This window comes from Aotus nancymaae, unplaced genomic scaffold (genome assembly GCF_030222135.1).
Source record: "Aotus nancymaae isolate 86718 unplaced genomic scaffold, 86718_ANA_hifiasm-v0.15.2.pri h1tg000210l, whole genome shotgun sequence".
Lineage (NCBI taxonomy): Eukaryota > Metazoa > Chordata > Mammalia > Primates > Aotidae > Aotus > Aotus nancymaae.
In genome coordinates this window covers 1,051,459-1,068,251 of record NW_026988625.1, presented here as the reverse complement: position 1 = coordinate 1,068,251, position 16,793 = coordinate 1,051,459, and the positions used below count along the sequence as shown (strand labels likewise).

The window sequence follows — 16,793 nt, the reverse complement described above, 5'->3', positions numbered from 1 at the left end:
TTGATATTTACACTGGCGAATGTATCACCAGGCAGTTGTAGTACAATGAGATTTTAAATGCTCTATTTAAACAACGGAATGGTGAGATCTAATATAGACATTTAAATAAAACTAATCCATAGATGTAACTGAAATAAAATATATGCTATATTTTGGGATTGCATTTCTTTTTTGTTTGTTTTTATACTTTAAGTTCTGGGGTACATGTGCAGAATGTGCGACTTTGTTACACAGGTATACATGTGCCATGGCGGTTTGCTGCACCCATCAACTCATTACCTACATGAGGTATTTCTCCTAATGCTCTCCCTCCCCTCGCCCCTCCGCCCCTCAACAGGCCCTGGTGTGTGATGTTCCCCTCCCTGTGTCCATGTGTTCTCATTGTTCAACTCCCACTTATGAGTGAGAACATGCAATATTTGATTTTCCTTTCTTGTGTTAGTTTGCTGAGAATGACAGTTTTCAGCTTCATCTATGTCCCTGCAAAGGACATGAACTCATCCGTTTTGATGGCTGCTTAGCATTCCATGGTGTATATGTGCCACATTTTCTTTGTCTAGTCTATCATTGATGGACATTTGAGTTGGTTCCAAGTCTTTGCTATTGTGAATACTGTTTCCCTGAGACATATGCCCTGATATACCACCACGGCACCTATATACCTATGTAACAAAACTGCATGTTCTGCACATGTACCCCAGAACTTAAAGTGTAATTTTAAAAAAGCAAAAAAAAAAAATGCAATTAAAAAAAGATTTGGGCCGGGCGCGGTGGCTCAAGCCTGTAATCCCAGCACTTTGGGAGGCCGAGGCGGGTGGATCACGAGGTCAAGAGATTGAGACCATCCTGGTCAACATGGTGAAACCCCATCTCTACTAAAAATACAAAAAATTAGCTGGGCATAGTGGCACGTGCCTGTAATCCCAGCTACTCAGGAGGCTGAGGCAGGAGAATTGCCTGAACCCAGGAGGTGGAGGTTGCGGTGAGCCGAGATCGCGCCATTGCACTCCTGCCTGGGTCACAAGAGCGAAACTCCGCCTCAAAAAAAAAAAAAAAAAAGATATTCTGGATAGATGTTCCCCAATAAAGACTTCATTTAGTGCTCTCATTTACAAATGTCAGAGTCCTGAAGCCTCGGATCTTTCACCGTCAACTCTTGCAGTGTCAAGGGCTCTACTCTGTTGATTCAAATTTAGTTGCTGTCCATCATGTCCCACAGGATTGGAGTTTATGCCAGTTCCTTCAAGGCATGACCTGATCACTGCCTCCATACTGAACTCACTACTATAGGCCTTTGGTAAGGCTTCTGGGAAGAAATGTGTATATTGAACAGGCCAACATAAGTAACCCTCAGGTGGTTCTGGATCAGGCTTTACCCCATAACTGGTTTAAGTTTGTACGAGACTTGACTCACTGGCAAAAGCATTGCACCATCACCTCCTGCCGCTGTGATAGCATCCGCCCAATAGACAGCTTCCGTGTCATATTCACTGCTCTCTACTAGATAAACCTCAACTTTGGCATCCCATAATCTATAATACATTCTACATCTTTGCTGCAAATATGATGTGGTTCAATTATTCCACTCTAGCTACAGTCTTTCAATGCAAGTAGTTGCTTCTAGTCTTCCTCCAGGAGCTCTTAATGGTACCGCTGCTGTTGGATAGCCTACTGGGTGGTTTTAGCCACCACCACCTGGGAGGGGTGGAAACCATCATTAGGGTGGCTGCCACAGCTCACAACTCACATGGCTGCATCTGCCCCAGATGCCAACGGCCATCACAGTTGCCATTGGGTCATGTAGGAGGGGCATCCCATGCCTGGGTTTTGCGGTGCTGCTGCCAAGCCACACACACATGAGGATGACTGCCAAGCAAGAAGCCTTGGAAATGTCATCCTTCACCCAGCCAAGGCCTCAAGTTCAGGCTCCTGCCTCTACTCCCAGCTTCCACCACGAGGAACCTGGGCTACTGATGCTGGCCCTGGCCTGTAACTTCACCCGAGAAGACAGAGGTTAAGTTCAGGGACATTACTAGTCCTGACACGAAGGGGATGTTCTAATGAATTTGTAGCACAGTCTCTTCTAGGTGGAGTATGTAATGTTTTTAAATTTAAAAATGAATCTTTGTTTTGAAATATCATTATTTTGTTACTTCTAGTATGGATTCAACAGTATTCCAAGTTAATTTTTTATCTGGAATTTAATAATTTAATCTGAGTAGGGAGGTCAGTCCTGCAGCAGGACAAATAAAACATACCATATTCCTAGAAGAGAGATAGAATTTGAAAATAAAAATCACACATATGTAATGCATGTAGAGGGTAAAATACATCTTTTAACAGTATTGGGCACATGGAATGATAATAACAAGGCAGGTAAAGATTGTCAAAGCCAGAGAGCGAATGTCCTTGTGTGTCATAGTGAAGTGATTGATTTTTTTTAATTCAGTTGAAGTGAATCAATTACTTAAGGAGAACTGGGAACTATCAGGCAAAAGTCCAACATATCTTGGACTTTTGCTGAGAGGTGGTGTGGCCAGGCCACATTATTCACCTGAGTCTGTCTGACGCTAATTCCAGTGCATGAGGAGTTGCCTGTTACTTCCAGGTGACAGGCCTGGCTGGTTGAGCATAGATGGCATGCAGGACTCTGAAAAGGACTCATAGAGCACATTACTACGACACAGAGCCTGACGTAGGGAGGGCATAGCCACTTGTGCATGCTGACAGGTGACTGGCATTTTGAATTTACCACAGATCCCTGCTTCTGAAATCTGAGGCGTCTGTGCTATCTGCTCTGCTGGCACCCTCCAGTGCACCTTCTCAAAGGAAAACTCATAGAAGTGAACAATAATTTTAAAAAATTAAGTACTAACATTACTAATCTACATGCTGTTGAATTTTTGTTTTATGTTTGTTGGGTTTTGTTTTTTTTTTTGTTTTTGTTTTTGTTTTTTTTGAGACAGGGTCTCACTATAGGCACGTGCAACCATGCCTGGCTAATTTTGTTTAGTTTTGTAAGGATGAGATCTCACTATGTTGTCCAGGCTGGTCTTAAACTCCTTGGATCAAGAGATCCTCCTGCCTTGGCCTCCCAAAGTAGTTGGCATTACAGATGTGAGCCACCGCACCTTTCCTGAATGTTTTTAATTTGGTGTCCTTAAATAAGAAAATGTTTTCCTGGCTGGGTGTGGTGGCTCACGCCTGTAATCCCAGCACTTAGGGAGACTGAGGCGGGCGGATCACAAGGTCAAGAGACCGAAACCATCCTAGCCAAGATGGTGAAACCCTGTCTCTACTAAAATACAAAAATTAGCTGGGCATGGTGGCACACGCCTGTAGTCCCAGCTACTTGGGAGGCTGAGGCAGGAGAATCACTTGAACCCAGACGGCGGAGGTTGCAGTGAGCCAAGATCGCGTCACTGCACTCCAGCCTGGCGCCTGGTGCCAGAGCAAGGTTCTGTCTCAAAAAAAAAAAAAAGGAAAATGTTTCCCCTATTGAGGTTAATGGGCGGGGTTGGGGCGGAGAAAATGTTGTCACATCAGCCCGCCAAGCTGAGTAGATGTACTGAGTGGTACTGTGGTCTAGGCACTTCTTGGACAGCATGTCTCACCTACTGATGAAACTCCTGCACAAAAAGATCAAGAAGCAAAACCTCAAATTGCAGCAGCGGAACCTAAAGTTGCAGGGAGCCTCAAATCTGACCCTATCAGAAACTGAAAATGGAGATGTGTCTAAAGAAACAATGGGAGGTAGAAAGGTTAAAAAATCAAAACATTCTATGAATCTGGGCCTGTCAGAAGCTCGAAATGGAGATGTGTCTCAAGAAGCAGTGGAAAATTTTAAAGTTTTTAAATCTCCCCAGAAATCCGCTGTATTAACTAATGGAGAAGCAGCAATGCAGTCTCCCAATTCAGAATCAAAAAAGAAAAAGAAGAAGAAAAAGAGAAAAATGGTGAACGATGCTGGGCCTGATACAAAAAAAGCCAAAACCGAAAACAAAGGAGAATCTGAAGAAGAAATTGCCTAGACTCCTAAAGAAACAGAAAATAATGTGGAGAAGCCAGATAATGATGGAGATGACAATGAGGTACCCAGCCTGCCCTGGGACTGACAGGAGCTTTTGAGGATACATCATTTGCTTCTCTATGTAATCTTGTCAGTGAAAACGCTCCGAAGGCAGTAAAAGAAATGGGTTTTACAAACATGACTGAAATTCAGCATAAAAGTATCAGACCACTTCTGGAAGACAGAGATCATCTAGCAGCTGCAAAAACAGGCAGTGGTAAAACCCTGGCTTTCCTCATCCCTGCAGTTGAACTCATTAAGTTAAAATTTATGCCCAGGAATGGAAAGGGAGTTCTTATTCTCTCACCTGCTAGAGAACTAGCCATGCAAATTTTGGTATTCTTAAGGAGCTAATGACTCACCAGGTGCACACCTAGGGGTCGATAATGGGTGGCAGTAACAGATCTGCTGAAACACAGAAACTTGCTAATGGGGTCAACATCATTGTGGCCACACCAGGTCACCTGCTGGACCATATGCAAAATACCCCAGGGTTTATGCATAAAAACCTGCAGTGTCTGGTTATTGATGAAGCTGATTGTATCTTGGATGTTGAGTTTGAAGATGAATTAAAGCAAATTATTAAACTTTTGCCAACACATAGACAGACTGTGCTCTTTTCTGCTACTCAAACTCCTCTGCAAAGGAGCCCGTTGTATGTTGGTGTTGATGATGATAAAACTAATGCAACAGTGGATGGTCTTGAGCAGGGATATATTGTTTGTCCTTCTGAAAAGAGATTCCTTCTGCTCTTTACATTCCTTAAGGAGAATCAAAAGAAGAAGCTTACGGTCTTTCTTTCATCTTGTATGTCTGTGAAATACCACTGTGAGTTGCTAAACTACATTGATGTGCCATTCATGGACAGCAAAAGCAAAATAAGCATACAGCCACATTCTTTCAGTTCTGCAAGGCAGATTCAGGAACACTATCGTGTACAGATGTGGCAGCGAGAGGACTGGTCATTCCTGAAGTCAACTGGATCGTTCGGTATGATCCTCCAGATGACCCTGCGGAATGTGGGTAAAACAGCCAGAGGCCTAAATGGGAGAGGGCATGCCTTGCTCATTTTGCACCCAGAAGAATTGGGTTTTCTTCACTACTTGATACAATCCAAGGTTGCATTAAGTGAATTTGACTTTTCCTTTTTCTAAAATCTCTGACATTCAGTCTCAGCTTGAGAAATTAAAAAGAACTACTTTCTTCATAAGTCAGCCTAGGAAGCATATAAGTCATACATATGAGCCTATGATTCCCATTCTCTGAAACAGATCTTCAATGTTAATAACTTAAATTTGCCTCAAGTTGCTCTGTCATTTGGTTTCAAGGTGCCTCCCTTTATTGATTTGAACGTCAGCAGCAATGAAAGCAAGCAGAAGAAGCAAGGAGGTGGTGGTGGATTTGGCCACCAGAAAACCAAGAAAGTTGAGAAGTCCAAAATCTTTAAACACATTCGCAAGAAATCATCCGACAGCAAGCAGTTCTCTCACTGAAGACATGCCTTTCTTTTATCTTGAATAACTTCATCCTAAAATGAATTTTTTCCTCTTGATTTAACAGAATTTTTGTAGCCTTTAGAATTTGAACTTTTCTAACAAGAGTATAAATTGACTTGGATTGAAAGCACTGAGTGCTGTTACTTCCATCAAGTCTCTCTTTTATTTTGGGGACATGAGACAGGCTTTAATTTTCTTGATTGCCCAAGGGCAGAGCAAGGAATCTCTGATCTTTGTGATGATACAATATTTTAATTTTAAATGTCCCTCCCTTACACACACAAATGTATGTTACTGTTTTGATATAATTCTTTTTTTACCTTTCCTCCTTGTTTTGTGAAGATTTTTGTGGCATGGATTGCTGTGCTCATTGCTGCAAAAGGTGACCTAGGGTACTGGGCAGCTGGTGGTAATGCAGAAAAGAGTCTCAGGGTTTTTTTTGTTTTAGTGATTTCTTGGATCTTGACAGTATCTCATGACTCCTCCTGAAAATGCTGCAGTATAAAAGAGCAAACAGCTTTGGAAATACCTTAGAAGCACCTTAGGATTAGGGTGACATTGCTTTCATAGATTCTTGATTTTAAAACAATGAGCTTTTCTCGGGTGTTTTGCTTTTTGGAGCAACAATTATGGGTTGTAATTTCAATTCAGTGTCACTAGCAGTCATAACATTTGATGGGTGGGGGGGGTAGGAAGAGGGTGGAATTGAGATGTCTGAGTCTTAATTACTTTAATAGAGGTGTAATATACTGCATTTCTTCATTTGGAAACAGCAAAGGCTTTAAAAACACACAAAGAATGGTGATGCTCCTCATTCAGATTTGTTTAATTCAAGGTGGTTTACCTTTTGACTCTGTAGAGTACTTAGAAGACAAGGGCAACTTCCTTGGACTTAGAGCCAAGACATCAGACAGTACCCAGCACACATTAATGTTAGCTTCTTTCTGAGAAAAATTACCTCTTCCAAGCCCTGAAACAAAAAAATACATTTGCTGTGAAGACTGAAAATGAACAAAGTTAGAAAAGAGCAGCAAAGTCAGTGATTTAGCCAGATGGGTTTTTGTTGTAGGAGCACTTGATTTCTAGTGTTTTCTGTATAGTGTGTAACTACAAAACAGTACATTTTGTAGCAATTCAAAACCAAAGTTGCTAGCACCATTTTGCTGTTGTGCTGCTAATTATAGGATCCCATTAAATGTAAGTGCACTAACATCTAATGTAGAGGAAAGTGGTTGGTAAAGAATATTCCAGTAGGAAAAGAACAGTCTTCCATTTCTGGGCGTGACCATCATCACCCTGGTGGGACCTGTTCTGGGCTTCCAGCCTTGACTGCTGGGCTCCTGGCTTGGCTTCTTGGATTCCTATTTCCGGGTGTTTTATAACTCTCTCCAGAAGCATGTTTTTCTTTTTTTTCCCAGAAATAATGTTTTGTTTTTTGTGTTTTTGTTTTTGTTTTAGTTTTTTTGAGACAGAGTCTTGCTCTGTCACCAGGCGCCAGGCTGGAGTAAATAATTGCCTCAAAAAAAAAAAAAAAGAAAATATTTTACCATTTGTTCAAATTTTCTTTTATATCATTTACAGAATTGCTAATTATTTCCTAATAGATACCTTAGATGTTTATTTTTTTATACTGAGACAAAAAAGATAAGATTTTTTTTTTTTTTTTTTTTTGAGACGGAGTTTCCCTCTTGTTACCCAGGCTGGAGTGCAATGGCACAATCTCGGCTCACCGCAACCTCCACCTCCTAGGTTCAAGCAATTCTCCTGCCTCAGCCTCCCGAGTAGCTGGGACTACAGGCGTGCGCCACCATGCCCAGCTAATTTTTTTTGTATTTTTTAGTAGAGACAGGGTTTCACCATGTTGACCAGGATGGTCTTAATCTCTTGACCTCATGATCCACCCGCCTCAGCCTCCCAAAGTGCTGGGATTATAGGCGTGAGCCACTGCGCCCGGCCAAAGATAAGAATTTTGAACTGTTTGGAATAAATTTTATTACTGTGAATTTGGCATTTTTTAATTCATCCTAACAAATTTTCAGTACAATTTATTTTATTCTTTGTAGATATTCATAGCATTCAAAACTTTCAAAATGAATGAAAGTCTTTATAATACTTGTGTCTATTTTTATTGCCTCTACTATTGAATTGGCAGAGATTCCAGGCTAAAACCTTGGACAACAGCTGTATCTGTCACCATCATGTAGGATCCCAGATAAAATGCAAACAATCCTAGTAATTTTTCTTTAGAAGTAATGATTCCTTCTAGTTTAAAGATACACTATCAGTAATGCATTATGGAAGTATATGTTATTTCTTTCTATTTTTATTTTCATAATGGCAGAAAATACGATTAATTTTAATGGAAAGCCTCATAAGCATTTATTAGAAAAATTATGTGTGTTTCACTTTGAATCCTTTGCAGTGAGAAGAGGACCCAACAAAATGGCCTTAAGAAATCCACATTTTTTTAATGAGAAACCTTGTTTTTAATTTTACACACATATATCATTAAAAATCTTGTTTTTAATTTTACACACATATATCATTAAAAACAGCTTGAAACATTTTTACAAAATGCACACACTATGAACCCAGGGCCCAGTGATGGAAGAGTGGGAACAACGTGGACACTCTCTTTTTTTTTAATTCTCCCTTTCAGTCACTATTCCCAAGAGTGACTTATATCCTGGCTTTTAATTATTTTATTTTATTTGAGACAGAGTCTCACCCTGTCCCCCAGGCTGGAGTGCAGTGGTGCGATCCTGGCTCACTGCAACCTCCACCTCCCAGATTCAAGTGATTCTCCTGTCTCAGCCTCCCAACCAGCTGGGATCACAGGTGCCCACCATTATGCCCAGCTAATTTTTGTATTATTTTAGTAGAGATGGGGTTTCACCATATTGGTCAGGCTGGTCTCAAACTCCTGACCTCAGGTGATCCACCGGCCTCGGCCTCTCAAAGTGCTGAGATCACAGGCATGAGCTACCACACCTGGCCTGACTTTTTATACAATAAATAAGATTTGCGTGTTTTTGAACTTTAAATAAATAGATTAAAACAATAAGTTCTCATTCTTGGTCATCTTATTTTATTCAACATTGTGAAATTGATCTCTGTTGTTGACTGTAGTGGTGCTTTATCCACATTTATTGCTCTACACTGTGAGGTGATATAAATACACTACAATTAGTTTATTTACTGTGCATAAACATTTTGGTGATTTTTCAGATATTTTAGTGTTCCTATAAACTGTCGGGCATTTTTAAAGAAAAAATTGTGCAATTATGTAAATATATAACCACACATATAATTAACATATGTTTGTATCTTCAGCTCGTGTAGGCATTGGCTACCAGCATCACATGAGGGATCATTTATTCCCTAATTGTCTTTATTTTTCAAACTTGACAGTGTAAACTCTGTGAAGGCAGAAACCTTTAATTTATTTATCTTGTCTTTTTTATAAAGAGTGTCACCCTGTCACCCAGGGTGGAGTGCAGTGGCACGATCTCAGCTTATTGCAACCTCTGCATCCCAGGTTCAAGCGATTCTGGTGTCTCAACCTCCTCAGTAGCTGGGATTTTAGAGGCATGTGCCACCATGCGTGGCTAATTCTTGTATTTGTTGTACTGATGGGGTTTCACCATGTTTGCCATGCTGGTGTCTCAAACTCCTGACTTCAAGTGATTCACCCACCTCAACTTCCCAAAGTGCTGGGATTACAGGAATGAGCCACCACGCCCGGCCAATACCTTTAATTTTATTTACTACTACTATATTTACAATTTTTAATTAAATAAATTGATTTGACTTTGAAGCATTTATTTTCTTAGAAATAACTGTGGTAGGCCAGGCGCCGTGGCTCACGCCTGCAATTCCAGCACCTTAGGAAGCCGAGACGGGCGGACCACCCAAGCTCAGGAGTTCGAGAAAATATAAAATTAACTGAGAGTGGTGGCACATGCCTGTAAGCCCAGCTACTCAGAAGGCTGAGGCAGAATCGCCTGAACTCGGGAGGCGGAGGTTGCGGTGAGTAGAGATCGCGCCACTGCACTCCAGCCTGGGCAACAAGAGCGAGACTCTGTTTCAAATAAACAAACAACAAAAACCAACTGCGGTAATCTAAAAATTATTTTCTTTTCGCAGCTCCGTTTTTTGTTTTGTTTTGTTTTGTTTTGAGATAGAGTCTCGCTCTGTCGCCCAGGCTAGGGTGCAATGGTGCGATCTTAGCTCACTGCAACCTCCGCCGCCAGGGTTCAAAGGATTCTCCTGCCTCAGCCTCCCGAACCGCTGGTACTACAGGTGCGTGCCATTGTGCCTTGATAATTTTTTTTGCATTTTTAGTAGAAACGGGTTTTCACTGTGTTAGCCAGGATGGTCCCGATCTGCTAATCTGGTGATCCACCCGCCTCAGCCTCCCAAAGTGCTGGGATTACAGGCTCACCGCTCTGTTTCTTAACACAGGAGTTCTCGGTCAGATTTTTTTTCTTTTTTTGACCATTCTAAGTCAGGGTCACTTTTTTAAAAAGATACTGTAACCAAGCAGGTCCAATTTCAGCACAGATTTGAGAAAGATAGGCCTTGGCTAACCAGGTAAGCTCTAAGCAATTGTAAATCACTACCTTGTAACGATGCCTAATTACCGGCCGCTGTGGCTCACGGGTAATCTCAACACATTGGGAGGCCGAGGCAAGTGGATCACTTGAGGCCAGGATTTTGAGAGAAGCCTGACCAACATGGTGAAACCCCATCTCTACTAAAAATTCAAAAATTAACTAGGTTGTCGGGGGGAAAACGAGGACACACCTATTATTTTATAATGTTATAACTGTACTTCAAATAATTAAAAATAAAAATATCAAATACAGCAATTCCATTTATGAATCTATATATAAAACATGCAACATGGGACCCTTGAAGACATAGTTAATACAATGGAATATTACTCAGTCTTAAAAAAAATCTTGTGACATTTAAAGATACACTTTGAGAATATATTTCAAGTGAAATAAGCCAGTAACAAAATGATGGATGTTATGATTTCACTTATATGAGATATAAAACAGTCACACTCATAAAAACAGAATGTGAAATGGTGTTTGTCAAGGGCTCAAGACAGCATAAAATGGGTAAATGTTATTTAACGCATATTGAGTTTTAGTTTTACAAATGGTAAAATTTCAAGAAGTGTTTTGCATAATGAGGTGAATGTAGTTGACATGCCTGAAATATAGTTTTGTTTTGTTTTGTTTTGTTTTTGAGACAGCGTCTCAATCTGTCACCCAAGTTTGAGTGCAGTGGCACAATTATGGCTCACTTCAGCCTTACACTCCCAGGCTCAAATAATCCTGCCCCTCAATCTCCCAAGTAGCTGGGACCACAGGTGCACACCACCATGCCTGGCCATTTCTTGTAAAAAAAATGTTTGTAGAGAGGATGTCTCCATATTTTGCCCAGGCTGTTTTCAAACTTTTGGACTGAAGCAATCCTCCTGTCCTGGCCTCTCAAAATCCTGGTTTTACAGATGTGACCCACCACCATGTCTTCTCCTGACATGTACATTTAAATAGATTTAAGAAGGAAATTATATATTATATATCTTTACAATTTTTTAAAAAAACTTGAAAAAATATGTAATTATAAATCTTTTTTTTAATTACCTTTAAATTGCCGGATGTGGTGGCTGATGCCTGTAATCCCAACACTTTGGGAGGCCAAGGCCAGCGGATCATGAGGTCAGGAGTTTGAGACCATCCTGGCTAACACGGTGAAACCCCCGTCTCTACTAAAAATGCAAAAATTAGCCGGGGGTGGTGGCACGTGCCTGTAGTCCCAGCTACTTGGGAGGCCGAGGCAGAAGAATTGCTTGAACCCGGGAGGCAGAGGCTGCAGTGAGCCGAGATCGCACCATTACACTCCAGTCTGGGTGACAGAGCAAGACTCCATCTCAAAAAAAAAAAAAAAAAAAAATCACCTTTAAATCATAAAAGTGTTTTTCTCACACAAAGGATATACATATTCATCATTAAACACATGGTGAAAATAAGACTATTTCCAAAGCTACTCACTTAAACAAGATAAAACCAACACTGAAAATGAGCTAAGGGACTGGGCAAGGTGGCTCATGCCTGTAATCCCAGCACTTTGGGATGCCGAGGCAGGCAGAATACCTGAAGTCAGGAGTTCAAGATCAGTTTAACCAACATGGGGAAACCATGTCTCTACTAAAAATAAAAATAAAAAATTAGCGGTGCATGGTGGCACATGCCTATAATCCCAGCAATTTGTGAGGCTGAGGCAGGAGAATTGTCGAGATTGTGCCATTGCACTCCAGCCTCAGCAACAAGAGCAAAACTCCATTTCAGTGAAAAAATAAAGAAAGTGACCTAAGAAATAATATATACAAGATAAGGTATAACCAAAATTGGGGTCATATCTGTGGATATAAACACACACATATATATAATCTGATGGTGATAGACATATGGCTCGTTTATCTTTTAGTTAACCCCACATTAACTTAAAGTATACAAACAATTGTAAATTATCTAAAATTATAATACGTAAGTAAAACCAATAGACACAATAAACTGATGTTAAGAAATTACACTAATATAGAACTGCAAGACAATAATAACAGAAATGTTTACTCATAAAATCTAGTTTGCAACATTAATGTACATTAACAAATAGGCCCGGCATGGTGGCTCACGCCTGTAATCCCAACACTATGGGAGGCCAAGGTGGGCAGATCACCCGAGGTCCAGAGTTTGACACCAGCCTGACCAACATGGAGAAACCTTGTCTCTACTAAAAATACAAAATTAGCTGGGTGTGGTGGCACATGCCTGTAATCTCAGCTACTTGGGAGGCTGAGGCAGGAGAATTGCTTGAACTTGGGAGGCGGAGGTTGTTGTGAGCCTAGATCTCACCACTGCACTCCAGCCTGCACAACTCCATCTCAAAAAAATAAATAAAAACATTTTGTCTAGATAACTGCAACGTTTGTGCATTTGTGGAAGGCAGGAATTTTAAATTACTGGCATCTATTGTATAGCAATAAAATTTCAGGGAAAATGCACTACAATCAGAAATAGGAGATGCTAATGAGAAACTTTACTAGATAAGCATTTAAAAGAAACTAGTGTCAATTTTTAAGTTTTAAATATATGCTATTTTTACACAAAATAAAACTACTGTAATCCAAGTTTACAGGCAAAGAATAGCCTTTCATTGCTAAATTATATATGTATGTATACACACACACACACATACACACACACACATATTTAGCAGAATATGGTAAGAGTCTCATATAAAAAACAAATATTTGGGGAATAAATTATGTTCTCTAGATATAGGCTAACAGAAGCAGTTTAAAATTTTATAATTCCTTTTTGCCTGCCTGCATACTAATTATCTAATTTAATTCAGGCACAACATGTAAATTCTAGTATATTGCCCTAAATGTCTGAATCTAAAATTATAGACAAATTTGAAGTGGAAAATAAAAAGTAAAAATTCATATGGACAGTGACATTAATAAGACAAGAAAGTAAAGGGTGCCCTATTTGCTTGTCTTCTGACACCAAGAAAATCTGTCACTGACTGCTGACAAAAATCCCTTTATCAGAGAACCAGGCATCATGGTTCACACCTGTAGTAATAGCTACATGGTACATTAAAGTTGGAGAATTGCTTCTGGTCAAAACACTAAGACCTGCCCGGGTTATGTAGCAAGACCCCATCTCAAAAATAAGTGCCTTTTTTTTTTTTTTTGACAGACTTTCGCTCTGTTGCCCAGGCTAGAGTGCAGTGGCACGATCTTGGCTCACTACAACCTCCACCTCCCAGGTTCAAGCAATTCTCCTGCCTCAGCCTCCCGAGTAGCTGAGATTACAGGCAGGCACCACCATGTCCAGCTATTTTGTATTTTTTTAAATTATTTACTTTAGGTGCATACTATATCTGGCATTTCTCCCCATGTTATCCCTCCCCACCCCCCAATGTCTCTCCCCTACCCCCCTCAACTGCCCCCAGTGTGTGATGCTCCTCTCCCTGAGTCTACGTGTTGTCATTGTTCAACACGCACCTATGAGTGAGAACATACGGTGTTCAGCTTTCTGTTCTTGTGTTAGTTTGCTGAGAATGATGGTTTCCAGATTCATTCAAGTCCCTACAAAGGACACAAACTCGTTTTTTATGGCCGCGTAGTATTCCGTGGTGTATATGTACCGCATTTTCTTTGTCCAGTCTATCATTGATGGGCATTTGGGTTGATTCTATGGAAGTCTAGTATTTCTTTTTATTTGAGACAGAGTTTCCAGTCAACACTCAGAAACAGGCTGTTCAGTTTCCAAGTGGTTGTTCGGGTTTCTGTGTGTTTTTTGATCCTGAGTCCTAGTCTGACTGCGCTGTGGTCTGATAGACTGTTTGTTATGATTTCTGTTCTTTTGGATTTGCTGAGGAGTGATTTGCTTCCAATGATGTGGTCAATTTTAGAGTATGTGCAATGTGGTGCTGAGAAGAATGTATATTCTGTGGATTTGGGGTGGAGCGTTCTGTATATGTGTATTGGGTCCACTTGGTCCAGCTCTGCATTCAAGTCCTGGATATCCTTGTTAATTTTCTGTCTCATTGATCTGTCTAATATTGACAGTGGAGTGTTGAAGTCTCCCACTATTATTGTGTGGGAGTCTAAATCTCGTTTTAGGTAGTTAAGAACTTGCTTTATGTATCTGGGTGTTCATGTGTTGGGGGGCGTATATATTTAGGATAGTTAGCTCTTCCTGTTGGATTGATCCTTTTACCATTATATAGTGTCCTTCTTTGTCTCTTTTGATCTTTGTTGGTTTGAAGTCCGTTTTATCAGAGACTAGGATTGCAACCCCTGCTTTTTTTTGTTCTCCATTTGCTTGGTAAATCTTCTTCCATCCCTTTATTTTGAGTCTATGTGTGTCTTTGTATGTAAGATGGGTTTCCTGAATACAGCACACCAGTGGGTTCTGACTTTTTATCCAGTTTTCCAGTCTGTGTCATTTGATTGGGACGTTTAGGCCATTTACATTCAATGTTAATATTGTTATGTGTGGATTTGATCATGTCATTTTGTTACTGGCTGGTTTTCTTTCCCATTAGTTGACTCATTTTCTTCATTGCATTTATGGTCTTTGCCAACTGGTTTGCTTTTGCAGTGACTGGTACTTGTTCCTTTCCATGCTTAGTGTTTCTTTCAGGAGCTCTTGTAGGGCAGGTCTGGTGGTGACAAAAATCTCTCAATAATTGCTTGTCCATAAAGGATTTTATTTCTCCTTCACTTACAAAGCTTAGTTTGGCTGGATATGAGATTCTGGGTTGAAAGTTCTTTTCTTTAAGGATGTTGAATATTGGCCCCCACTCTCTTCTGGCTTGTAGGGTTTCTGCAGAGAGATCTTCATTGAGTGAGTCTGATTGGCTTCCCTCTGTGGGTGACCTGGCCTTTCTCTCTGGCTGCCCTTAGCATTTTTTCCTTCATTTCCACCCTGGTGAATCTGATGATTATGTGCCTTGGGGTTGCTGTTCTTGAGGAATATCTTTGTGGAGTTCTCTGTATTTCTTGAATTTGAAATTTGGACTGCCTTTCTAGGCTTGGGAAGTTCTCCTGGATAATATCCTGGAACATGTTTTCCAGCGTGGATTCATTCTCCCCGTCATATTCAGGTACACCAATCAAGCGTAGATTAGGTCTTTTCACATAATCCCATATTTTTTGGAGACTTTGTTCATTTCTTTTCACTCTTTTTTCTCTTGTCTTGCCTTCTCTTTTTATTTCATTGAGTTGATCTTCAATCTCTGATATCCTTTCTTCTTGATCGATCTGACTATTAAAACTTGTGTTTGCTTCACTTAGTTCTCGTGCTGTGTTTTTCAACTCCATCAAGTCGTTTATGTTCTTCTCTAAGCTGGTTATTCCAATTAGCATTTTGTCTAACTTTTTTTCAAGGTTTTTGGTTTCTTTGCATTGAGTTAGAACTTGTTCCTTTAGCTCAGAAATGTTTGTTATTAGCCACCTTCTGAAGCCTGTTTCTGTCAATTTGTCGCACTCCTCGGTCAAGTTGTGATCCTGTGTTGTTGAGGAGTTGTGATGCCTTGAAGATGAAGAGGTGTTCTGGTCTTTGATGGTTTCATCTTTTTTGTGCTGGTTTTTTCCCATCTTTGTGGATTTACCTGGCTGTGCTGTCAGGGAGCTGCTTGATGAAGTTGCTTGTCTGCCCAGGAAGGCCAGGTTTCTGTAGTTCTCTAACATCACATTCCTATATAAATTCTGCTGTGCAGTGTCCAGGCATTGCCACTCCTCCAGAGAGAATTCTATGACCACATCCCTAAATGTCAACGGTTCCATTTCTAGGCTTCCAGGGGATCCTGGCGTCTTAGCTGTGGATCTCCAATACCTGCAGGTCACAGGGCCACACAAGCTAGGCATCTAGGAGAAAAGGACACAGAGAAGTGAAGACGAGACAAGAAATCCATATTTTCCACCCTCACAACTGATCCCACCTTTATCCTTCTGGGTCATTATGAGATCCTCATGTTTGAGTCCCAACATGTGCCAAGTAACCATCACCCTCTTCTTCCAGAATGTTCCAGGCCACTGACAGATCTAAGGCCAGTGTCTTAACTGTGTGACAAGTAGATGGGGTAGTTGTCGTCTTCGTCCTCATAAACTGTCATGGATTTCTCTTGATCTGGATAATAAACTGCACATTTGCAATCTCAGCACAGCCAGGAGATCAGGAAAACAGTCCTAAGGACTCAGGTGCACAGACACAAGTAAGGCTGGTTTGTTTCTTTTCACAGTGTATGGATAGTCTTAAGATCTGCCCTCACTTTTGTTAGATCTGCTGAAGCACCTCCTCTATCTTATTGAGAGGTTCCCTGAGGTGACCCCAGAGCTCAGATTGAGTGTAGGAAGTTCCTGGACCCCCGGTGCCCGGGAGAAAGAGTCAGAGGAAGGAAGGGGGGTGGGAGCTTGAGTCTAGCCCAGCAAAGCTCAGCAGTGAGGTTACTGCCATCTTCTGGTGGCTCTGAGGCTCCGTCACCCCTCGGTCCTTTCTGTCTTGGCAACATTATGTTAAGAGACACTGTTCAAAACAAGTACATATCTATGCTGAGAGGATCTCAGTGGAACCATGATTCTGTGGAACAATCTGTGATAAGAGGTGGAAGATGGGGAAGGCTGAGTCCTGTGT

At 40.8% G+C, this 16,793-nt stretch overlaps 1 protein-coding gene and 1 pseudogene across 1 annotated transcript in view; one reads left to right on the top strand and one right to left on the bottom strand.

Annotated features, from left to right (window-relative positions):
- Positions 1–16,793, bottom strand: part of LOC105706714 (immunoglobulin lambda-1 light chain-like) — a 392,758-nt gene that overhangs the window by 374,394 nt on the left and 1,571 nt on the right. The window lies entirely within an intron of this gene.
- Positions 3,606–5,562, top strand: LOC105706709 (ATP-dependent RNA helicase DDX18-like; annotated as a pseudogene).